Raw genomic sequence first — 12,198 nt, forward strand, 5'->3', positions numbered from 1 at the left:
TGCAAGGAATATGAAAATTTAATGTGCAGTTTGTTTTGAAAAATATACAGCACCTCCATGTTCCCATGCTTTAGTTGAGGGTCTAAAAATAGAAGAAATGCCAGTTTTTCATTTCATGCAACACTTTCATGTTTTGGAATTAATGAGCCTCTAGTAGCAGCTTTTGTTGGCATGTTTTTATCTTTACATTTGCTACTGTTCATATGATGTGTCTAAAATATCCTGTTTTCTTCTCCGTTTTCTTCTCTGTTTTATCTGAAATATGTTGTTGTTCAGAAGTGCTTTGCAGCGCTTTGCTGTAACTGAAAATAGTATTCTAGCGCAACCAGATCCTTCTCTCTATTCAGTGTTAATGTATGTCATCTTGTTGTTTTGTGTTTTTTTTCCCTGGAGCCCCTCCATGAATTTAATGTAGTTCCTTTGGTGAAACCTCAAGTAAATAACATAAGAAATCATATCACATTTTTGAAAAGTAGAACCTGAAAATCTTCCAGCAGTTGGGAAATTGAACTTGACTATAAAGATTACGTAGTTTCAATCTCATTGACAGAAAAGGAGTCAGTATTTTCATTTTGAAAACTAAAATGGCACTCAGTAGAGCACATGCTGTACCTCCGCTAAGGCCATTTTCATTTAGATCCCTGCATTATTTTCTGATTACCAAAACTGTTGAAAAACGCTGTATCTCGCAATGTTAAAGAAAGTGGATCCATCTCCATGTCCGAATCCTCACCAAGACTTAGTAGGGTCTATTCTGGGCCGAGATCCATCCTCCATCCAAGTTTCGTGAAAATCTGTTCAGTAGTTTTTGTGTAATCCTGCTGACAAACCAACATACCAGACTTTCACAATGTGCTAATGATGTCTTCAGATGACAAAATTCGGGAGGATATGATAAAAGCTGCCATATGGTTTAAAACAGGGATGCCCAAACTTTTTCCAAAGCCCCAAACTGAAACATAATGGTGGGCCAAAAGCAAGTATCTGTTGTAATGTATTATATTCTAAAAAATACTATGACTTTAATAGTACTACCTGGACCAACTTCCTGCACAAAGAGTCACTTTGCACGCAATGTTCAAATTATGAAAAATAATTAGCAATTAGGTATCCAACATATTTAAAGAGCATTTTCACCTCACAAAAATAAAACAGCATTAACATTATTATGATTCATGTAACTTTTGGCAGCACTGGTTTAGAATAACCAAGCTTTCCCCCAAATCCTACAAAATATAAATTCATGTTGTTTCCCAAAAACTTAGAAAACTCCGCTCAGCCATGGGCTCAATAATTCTGAGCTGGTAACATACTGTATTTCTAGGTGTGATGATGACTAAGGTCATCAGAATGTGCACCTGGTTTGGGTATCATGTAAAATAAACATGACATTTCTCAAAACTGTGTAAAATATGCCTTTTTCCTCCTATTTCTCTTCTTTGGAACAACCTGACTCCATGGACTGCTGCTGATTTAACAGACAAGACTGAACAGGATCATGTAAACCATGTACGCTATTAGGCCGTTAACTAAAGCAAAACAGCTGATTCTGACACTCTTGTGTTGTGCGACTAATTAAAGTAACTATATTGATTGTTGTGTTTAAGTCTTTTCATCACATTTTTCATTATTTTTTTTTGTTGGGCTCCACCACCAGCCCTCGACGGTCACTCAAGGGCATCAGCTAAGCCTGGTTTAAGTTTTGGATTTAATTATGTTTTTTTGTTGTGTGTGCTGTAACTGATACAAAGATGACTCCCTTAAGAGCAGTAGTGAGAAGAAGTGAAATTAAAGGAAACATGCAACACAGACTGAAGGTAACACTCATTACAGGTAGACCTTCAAATGTACAGATCTAACATGATTTATTATGCGGGACAAGACTAAACCTATCTGTGTGATTCCGTATTTGTTTTCTAGCTATGCCATGCATAGCACAATTAATTACAGTGCTTGTATTAATGAGCATCCTCTATTAATCCGACAGAGCGTTACATAAATAGTCACAGCCTTGTAGCGTAGCTAACAGGGCCTGATCACAATGTGTATAGCGAGTACTAAATTTATCATACAACAATGCACAGACACAGTAATGGTTACACGCACGCAGACACAAGTTTGCACAGACCTTGCTGACTTATGAGATTTAAAGGTGATTTTGCACCAAGTCGATGAAGCATGTTAGATTGTATTCTCACAGGGCACTTTAATTAACACGTTAAATATTACAAAGTGGTGCAATATTAATGCTTCACACATACTGTCACACCCCCACCCCCACCCTTTATCTCGTATGTGTAAATGCATGTACATAAAATATGTTTGCCTTTTTTTTTTATTGTTTGAGCAATGGTCCTGGAAAACGTGTCCAAAGTTCCAAAAGCACTGCAGGAATGGTGGCTGTTTTTTGTTTTTTTGTTTTTGTTTTGGCTCCTGTAAAACTTGACGCTCTGTCTTGGGACGGAAAAAGTCGATGCTTTGGAGAACATTCTGTGGAATAACAGTGCGGTTCCAGCATCCAAGGCCTTCAAACAGAACCAACGACGCGTTTCCCTGATTGAGCTACCATGAGCTGATTGGCTTTGCTGATCTGGCATCAGCAGCAAAGATACACAAGCTGTTGACAGCAGACACAGCCAAATATTATGAGTCAACATATCTAAAAATAATACCAGGTCAACAATGAGATAAGAATAGATTGTAGTTTTGAGCAGGACTGGAGAATTGACAGTATACTTTCCCACAGTGGCTTATTTTTCTCAGCTTCACCCTCAGGTTAAGGTAATAAACTCCCATTTTAAACCATGAATTTTAACTTCCTGGTTTATAACCTCAACATTCAAGAGAGCATTCAAAAAATAAAATAAAACCTGAATGCCAATATTATACAGCTGATGAAATTCCTTCACCAGCAACACAGGCGTAGCGTATCTTTCAGTATGTGTGGAGTTTACCATAAGCTCGGAGCAGTGGCGGACTCAGGATGTTTGAGGGGCAGGGGCGAAACAAATAAAAAAAGGCAGCAGCTGTATACATGGGGCATCAGCACACAGGAAGTCGTGATAGAATTACACCTTAGAGGGCACTTCACCACATTTTGTCCACTGGAAGGGCACCCTAGAGGAGAATTTGTCATGTTTTATCTAACATAGGGGCTTCCAGGAGGGCACTTTTGCTAACCCGAGGCCACCAGTGGCTCAGAGATTTGTTCATTTGAACACTGACACCAAAATAATTTCACAAAAGTGCCTTCGTCTTCGAATCACCAAAGAATCAAACTCACCAGGGTATCCAGGAGTCCCCCCCTCTTGACTGGTTGATTGATTTCCAAAACAAATCTAATTTTAGTCAAATTGAGTTTGATTGATTCAGTCAAACTCAATTCAAAGTCAAGACAGTGAGGAGAGGAAGATGAAGAGAGCACCCTTAGAAAACCTCCATCTTTTTCTCATCACACAAAAGACAAAAATTAATCTTTCACTCGCACAACACCACCACTGCAGATGCATTTAACACATCTCACCCTTTAATTTGCACATCAGTCATAACAACGGCAGGCTAATGGACTGGGGTTGTGACTCCTCTAGCAGGAAATGGCACCACCTTCATTTGCAACAGCACTGTACGAGCAGACACTGAAGTGATAAATGATCCTAATGGCTTGAAAATCCATTGTGAGGAACATTAGAAGTATTGGAAATTCACAGGTAAATCATTTAAATCGATGCAAATGATCAACAGAATGATGCCAGTGTTGATCTAATCGCTAAATTAACACATAAATTAAGGATTTTTTAAATATATTTTTTAAAAAGTTGCTCATCTTTCTACATCTGATTGATACATTATGCAGGATGAAGTGGGCCACTGGAATAACTAGACGTTTTCAGTGTTTAGTTATAATGAATAATAAACTGACTGATCAAATTTGCATTTTAAAGATGCGTTAAAAAAATCAAAGAAAGAAAACATCCTTCTGCGAAATGATTTCATTCTGCTTTTCAATTATTATTAACATATTATAACTAAACAAAGTAACTAAAGTGGAATACCAAAATCAATTTGAAAAGGCTTTAAATGTTTTTCATGCATTTCTTGGCTGTGCATCCTGCATTTATGTGTCTGTTCTTGATGCTTTTAAATGTCCTTTAAAGTTTTACTGTTCTTTTGATTTTCAGTTTAATGCTTTTCGCCCTTTTTTCTTCATTTTATTAATATGTTAATGCATTATGTAAAGTACTTTGAATTTGCCTTTGTGGACAAAACGTGCTGTACAATTAAACTCTCCTTACTACTTACAGTTTCCATTTCTGCTGCTTTAATGTATAGTCAGCTCTCTGTAATTTAAGATGTGTGAGCAGTGTGTCAAAAAAAAAAAGAAATCTCCAACCTCCAGAGCAGAAATGGAGGCTCTATTTGGCAAACTGTCCCGTGTTGCTGTTATCTGTCCATTCTGTTCACTTCTGTTTCCTCTTTGTGTTCCCATGTGTTCCTCTGAGATACTGGATGTCCTTATTCAAGTGGTAAAGGAGGAGAGGAAACTAGCAGATAAAAACCAACCAAAAAAAAAAATGCTCTCTGAAATTATCACTGGTTTTAGCTATAAATGTAGGACTACATTTTAAAGCCTGTTGTGAATCACAACCACACATATGACTCATGAATATTTACAAAATAAATTGTTCTCCGGTTGTTTTTGTTTATCATATGTCTCAAATCATTAACAATGTCAACAATGTTAGGGCAATATGGAATACCAGTGATAATGAGACATAGCCTTAATTAAGTTATATGCAGCAGGAGACATAAAAGGCCGATTAAAGGTTCCCTGTGGAGTTTTCTGGTAGTAAACACTACACAGACTGTCTAACCAAACTGCATCACGTGATCATAAAGGCCTAGCAATGATATTGAACACATTTCCTTCCTCATTAAACATTTGCAAGGATGATTTAGAAACCTGGTTTGTTTAGATCCATAATGTTCTTCCCTGCCTTTTGCTGGTGCAGTGCTACTGCCATCAACTAGGAACAGTGTGAAACCAATGGACGTCATATGTACTACGCATTTGCATTTGCATTTGCACAGCAGGACTGTGCCATCGCCAGCCTGCTTGTGTGGGTATATAAGTGCCATTTTGCGCATGCAAAGCAAGAGATACAAATAAAACATGGACTCTCTAATCTAAACATTGCTATCACAATTAGTCATCCCTTTTTGCAGAAAAACATAAAGTCAGGGTGATTGAAAATAAAAAAAATGTTATTATTAAAAGAAAGAAAATTGGTCTTTCTTCCTTTGTTCCCATAGCCTCTGAGGGAGTGTTGTTATTTGTGTGTTACTGACAGCAGAGCTGGCAGGCTGAGCATCGGCAGGGGCATGGAAAGCAAACTTGTGCTTACAAGTCATGGGAAGAGGGTTTTTTGTTCAACCCAATCACCAGAATAAATGTTGGCAATGTACGTTTTGTTTGTGCAAACCACGGACATCTTTATGTAGCAACTTTAAATTTCTTCTGGTTAAATTTTCAGTTGTATGTTGTGGAAACACTGTGCTAGTGCTCTGGTTGGGTTTAGGCACTAAAACCACTTGGGTTAGGAAAAGATCACGCTTTGGTCACCACAAACACTGTTGGAGATGTCGTGAGGTCTCCTTAAAAACACTTGGTTTTGAAAAAGCCAAACACACGGCTGCAGATTTCCCAAATGCTCATCAAATTTGATTCTGTCTTGATTGCCACAAACAAGGCTGGAAATGACCCTGAGGTTTCCTTAAAAATAACCTGTGGTTCCACACTTACAAATGTTGAAACACAATCTCAAACTGCGGTCAGTTTGCAGTCACCTAACACCACCACCATCCCCTCCACCTCCTGATCTGAAAGTCAGGTCATAAACCTGTACAGTAGATATGACACATATTGTAAAGGTAAATATGGTACACTGGCGTATGAAACGTACAACTGTGAATGTATCGGTGCTTTGCAGAAATGCTAACTGCCAACATTTCATTCTGTCGACTGGGCTGGCTTTGTTAGAATTGGTACTGTCGGGTCCTGACTGCACTAGCAATTCAATAAAACCAAAATTAATAGTTGTAATGTGTATCAGCTGATTAGCTAGAAAGTTAGTCTGTAAGCCGACATTAGCGCTTTTCTCTGAAAGGTGTGACTCAGAAACTCAAGGAACAGCACAAGACATATGTCTATGTATCTGGGACAGGGAGACGCATTAGCTGGTAAGTTAACTTGGGGTGTTACTGTTTAAATCTCTGTGGCACTTCAACCGGACTGCCCGAATACATTTTGGCAGTGTAGGTTTCTGCAGATATGATGAGTCTTAACATATCTTTATGTTGCAACTTTAGGTTCAAGTTTATCTTGTGACAGTCATGTGCTTGGTTAGGTATAGGGGTTATGTCTTGGCTTAAAACATCCGTTCAAAAGCAGTGTCACGCTTACAAATGTTGAAACACCATGATCTCTCAGAACTATTCAGTAGTTTCACCCTAACAAATATTGAAACAATGGTTTCAACTGCAGTCACTAGTTTCCCAGCCGTGTCGCATGCAGATGTGATATACAGGGCAGATAGGCCTATGTGTGTTGTTGCAGAAAAATGACATGCAGTTTAAATTTCGTTGGACCATAACCTTATGAAGAGACACTTAAAAGATACAGACTAAATAAGTGAACAGCATGTCATGTCTGCCATTCTGTATATTTACAAGCCTGCTGTATCCATTGTGTGACTCTCATTGCACAGGACCTCAAGCAGTGTTTGTCTTGCTTCGGTTCACAGAGAGAAAGAGATAACGCATTAAATGTCCTTTTACTAATCTTGTCAATGCGATTGTGGCTCCAGGACACAGCTGAAGCTGGATCAGCCAATTGTGCACAAAGGCTTGCACCATTGTTTGCTCCACAATGCCTGGCAGTGTGCATCATTCAGCTGTGTGTCTGCGAAAATCATCCCAGCTAGTGGCAACAATGGCGATACACCCGGCTGATCTGATTGCCGTGCAGGAGCGCTCCCTTTCATCTGTAATGCTGGAAAACAGATCATGTAGCTTGAGCTCTTATCTTGGAGATGGATGTTGACAGCCAACACAGGCTCCTTGCACTTCTTCCTGTTTTTTTTCCCTCTCCCAGCTCTTAATCATTTATTTCCTCTGCTGCACCTCACTCACATCGCCGTTGTTACTTTCCGCCTGTCTCTATACCTCTTTCTGCTTTATGCTCCTTCTCTGCCTATAAATTGCCTTGTATTATCCATGATTTCTGTTCCTTATCTTTTATTTCTTCCATTTACCTCTCCTGCCTTATCACCGTTCCCTCCATCTACCTGGATCACCTCCCATCTATCTTTTCTACCCTTTAACCTCTCCCTCCCCATCCCTCCCTCTCTGTCCATTCCTTCTGCCTCTTTTTCCTCCCTTTTCACACCTTCTATCCTAATTTAATACCTCTCCCTCTTTCAACACTCTTCATCACCTCTCCCTCACACTTCCATCCACACCTCTCATCCACCCATTTCTTGTTTTATCAGTCTCTTCATCGCTTGCTCTGGCCAGCTCTGAGAGCCACATGAAGCCCCCATCGCCTGATCTTGAGAAGATAGCTGATCCCACTGATGCTATTTTAAGCCTGCCATGCATACTCTCCCTCCTCTTCTCTTCCATGAAAGAGCTGGCAGCCACTGAGAGGGACATGAAACATGCATTCTTCCCTCACAACCAGACTTTCTCTTCCTGATTGTGACTTTGAAATCAGTATAATTAACTGTATTGTCAGGGGACGAGCCGGTCTGACAGAAATAGCAGATTCCTCTCCATATGCCGTTGCTAAATAGATGATTTAATTGTGTTGGGTTTTGTCAGAGGACTTGGAGAAGGTAGAAGACAAGTATTTTGAGCCGAATGTGGATTTTTTGTTTTGTTTTTAACAGCGTGTGTCTGCATCGCTAGGAAGAAAAATGTGTGAATCATGATTCCTGCTCCATTTCCATCTCCCATATCTGATTAGGCTCTGGCTCTGTCCCAGTGAGCACCCTGAGAACTGAACCTAGACTTTAATAGACATCATCTGCATGATCAGTCAAAGCGCCTGAAGTGGAAAAGGTTCATTTATGAAGACTGGGACAGCAGAGTTTGAAATAATTATCCGGGGCAGAGGCCTTTCTGTGGCTAGGAGAGTGCATGAGTCATATGTCATAGTGCTGGGACTGTCTCTCAATTTAAATATATAATAAGTCACATTGCATCATTAAAATGTCTAAAGTTTACTAAACCCTTGTTATATATTTTGCTGTGTTGTGTACTTTAACTTGCATTGCATTGTCTGACGTTTCTGTCAATGTTAACTGTGCATTTCATTTGGGTGCCTGTCGCTATAACTTCCAAGGAAATATAAGACGATATTGCAGAGAGTGGGAAGGAAGTTGGAGAACATGACCAAATGTAACATGAATAAAACTTAAATACATTATCTTGTACAGTACAGTTACTACTAGAATAGGTTTACAGGCTTTAATGCTCAAAAAACACATCAGTTTTCTCATACTGTTGCGTGGTGCAGCACCGTATTCCCCCTCTGTCTAAAACACTGTTTTAGCTACTGTCTCTTTAAGGCCTCCCTCCCAAAACTCCCAGTCTGCTCTGATTGGTTAGCTCACACAAGCATGAGCCAGCACCACTAATCATTTCTCCAGTCACGTCTGTCTGTACATTTCAGATTTTTGAGCTTTATACCTCTGACTGCAACTGCAGTCATACAGGCCGGCATTTTGACCATGTAAGGTAACTTATTCATTTCTCGGGGTTGGTTTCTTGTGCCTGGAACTTTTTTTCATTGTCTTCTTTCAATAATACATTTTTTTATATATGAGGGGCCTATCTGGAGAGAGACAAAAAGAGATAGAGAGAGAGAGAGAGAGAGAGAGAAGTCAGAACTTTACACCAGAGATGATAAAAACTTGAAAAAAACAACAATCGGAAGATGGAAAGCGGAAGAACAAGAAAAAGATCCACTGTTGAAGAGACTTTGGCAGCACTCCAGGAACTGAGTGACGGAGAGTCTAATGGCAGAGAAGTTTCTTTCCACTGATGTGGATTGGAGTGAGGAGGAGAGTTGAATAACACTCCCAAATCATCCGCTGATCATCCTCTGATCATCCTCTGATCCTGGAAAGATTGATGGTTTCTTCCTTCTTCCTCCTTATAAATTGAGAAACACAAATACATGTCAACTATAAATTGGCATTTATTGGCAATTGGCTACCTATTCTGCTCTACACTCTGTGACATTTTGTTTGTTTCACATAATTTTGAGTAACTTTATCATACAAATACATTTTTGATGTGCTTGAGAACATGAATAATGAAATCGCATATGACAGTCTGACAGACCATGCAGTCGCCTTAAGTGGGTACTAGGATGCTAGTAGTCCTAGTAATAATGTATCCTCTTCTTGCCAGCTCTTTCAATATGTATTTTTTATGATTTCTGACCAATTGTAAGAAGGCTGTGAATTTTTGCAGCGCTGCAGACTTATACAACAAAAAGGGCTCTAAACGTCCTAAAGCACTTTTGATGTCAGAGTGGGAAAACACTGTCTGGGCCCCTATTTCTCTTTTCCATGCTACATATGTTTTTAATATTAATAATATTCACCGTGTTCTGAGTACATAGAGTGTTCATGTTGGAAAATGTATAATAATAAATCTAAGATGTCCATCATTGATTCTGCCTTTAAATTTGAGTGTCTGATAAAAGCACGAGTCAAATACGGTTTCTTTAAGCTTCCTATCTCCATTGCCAAAACGAAACCATTCCCTTTGTTCAGCGAGTTAGAAAAAGTTATTCATGTCTTCATCTCTTCCCAGCTTAATTACTGCAACTCCCTTTACACTGGTATCAGCCAGTCATCTCCGTCCCGCCTGTAATTGGTCCAAAATGCAGCTGCCAGGCTCCTGACTAGTTCCAGGAAAAAGGGACCATATTACTCCAATGCTTGCCACCCTCCATTGGCTTCCTGTATGATCCATTTCAAGGTTGTACCATTTATTTATAGAGCCCTAAATGGACCAGCCCCATCCTATATCACAGACCTCTTAAGGCCTTACATTACATCCAGACTCTTTAGATCGTCCGACTTGGGCCTTTTTTTTACCATCCTGCGCTCTAACCTTAAACTCAGAGGTGATAAATAAAGGAACCACTCACAGCTGAAAACAATTAAACCTGAGTGTGGACAGAGGTATTTAGCCATTCGGTACCATCTGTTTGCTCTCTCATCTTATGTTCCCAGTTTATACACCGGCAGTCCTGTATCAGTGTTGCAGTTTGATTGAATTTTCTGGTGGTTAGAAAGAAACAGCTTGTGTTTTTTGTGTACTCTACTCACTTGTCATTTCCAACCTTGCACTCGTTCACCTGCCCAGCAGACAGCATTGTCAAGCTTTCTCCTTCCTGCAGATCGTCTGATTCAATCACTTGCCTGCACAGCTGCTTCTCATTTCCTCATTAGCCTCTCAGTAACTATAGTGGGAAGTTTACCCTTGCTGTTGTCAGATTGTCCCACTTGCTTTAGCACTTTGGCTGTTAGTTTCTGTCTGATTACCTGTTCTTCCCTTACCTTCTGTCTTTTATGTTTTGCTTGCCAGCCTTTTGTTTGTTTGGTCCTTCTTACTGTCTGGCTGCTTGTTGTTTGCTTGACCTTTTAGCGAAGGCTTTTATTTGTGCCCGCTTCATCTCGTCTGTCTGATGTTGCAAGTTCTGTCACAACCTGTGACAAAAGAAAAACACCAAGCTTAATCAATGATAGACACTTTATGTATGAAGAACACATTATACTGGGCTATATGTGGGATCTCCATTTACAGCTGAGTCTGAAATCACTTCTTGTTTACTTATTCAGTACTCTTTAGCAGTTTTGAATCATTGTCATTTTGCGTCATCACTTCGTTGTGTAGAGTCATGTTTAAAATGGGGAGCACCGCATTATAAGATAGTGAACATTAAGTATAGCACATGCCGTGGACAGTACTTTTTTGTGGTGCATATTTTACACTCAAAATTTGATAATTCAAATAAAATGTATTGAGAGTAAATATAGTGATATAGTAACGTATTTAAATAAAGTACTATAGTACCAGACTGTATGTGGACAAATCTAAATAGGATGTGGTTGGGTCATGGCCCAAAACACACCCCTCCATCTTGCACCTGTATAATAAGAAAATTTCAATTTGCCCATAAATTCAACAATTACCATGTTATTATAAATGTCAATACTGATGCTACTTAATTTACATTAAAAGGAACACCCTAAAGTGAATGTAAACCATCCCAAAATCAAAATGTTGTCTTTACTTTGTTGTTATGATCTACAAACTAGTTGTTAGTTGAAAGTATCAGCATTTAAGTAATTTTACCTCCAAACTGCACTAAGCTGAAGTACTTAATTCATTTACTGTAAACTTGTTGTGTTGAGGAACATGAAGATTAAACCGCAGTTCACAGTTTATATGTTCATGTTCCTCTGATCACAATCTCTCAGTCCTGATTTGTTGAGCTCAATTAGCCATTAGCCTGCTGATATCTAACAGCTAAGTTACTCTGCTCCTGCCGATTTCAACACGGATTGGTTGTTCGCAATTTACACTAGCAATAGGGCCTACCAAGTAAAAAATAGTCGATAGTAAGCTTACTGCGTCCATTTGGATTCTAACGTTCTGGCTACATTGAACATATAACGTATGAGGACCATTCGTGGAGCTGATGTGCAGTGGATTATATTCTTTTCACTAGCTACACCTGGAGCACAGGTATGGCGTAGGGTTGTGTGGAGCACAACAAAATAGTGAGCTTCAGTTTTTGGGATTACGTCTTCAGTCGTCGACCCAGTACAGTGCTGTGAAACAACAACTAAACCAGTTTAAGTTACGAAGCAACCACCAGCTGTTAAATACCGATGGGGTGATCAAGACCCCAAAGTGGAAGCCAAACAGTATTTCCTGTTTACGGGTAGTTTAACGAAGTATTTGACACTGTATGACCCATTTCTGTACACAAAGCCTGTAACGCATCATATTTTTCTTAGTTAAATATAATGCCAGCGGTAAAACTATAGTAACAGTGCTGTGTTGAAGTCAGCGGTTAGTTAAGATTGTGTATTTTACTAAAGCCCTTTCGTCCAG

Source organism: Pagrus major, chromosome 13 (genome assembly GCF_040436345.1).
Source record: "Pagrus major chromosome 13, Pma_NU_1.0".
In the NCBI taxonomy this organism is placed as follows: Eukaryota; Metazoa; Chordata; class Actinopteri; order Spariformes; family Sparidae; genus Pagrus; species Pagrus major.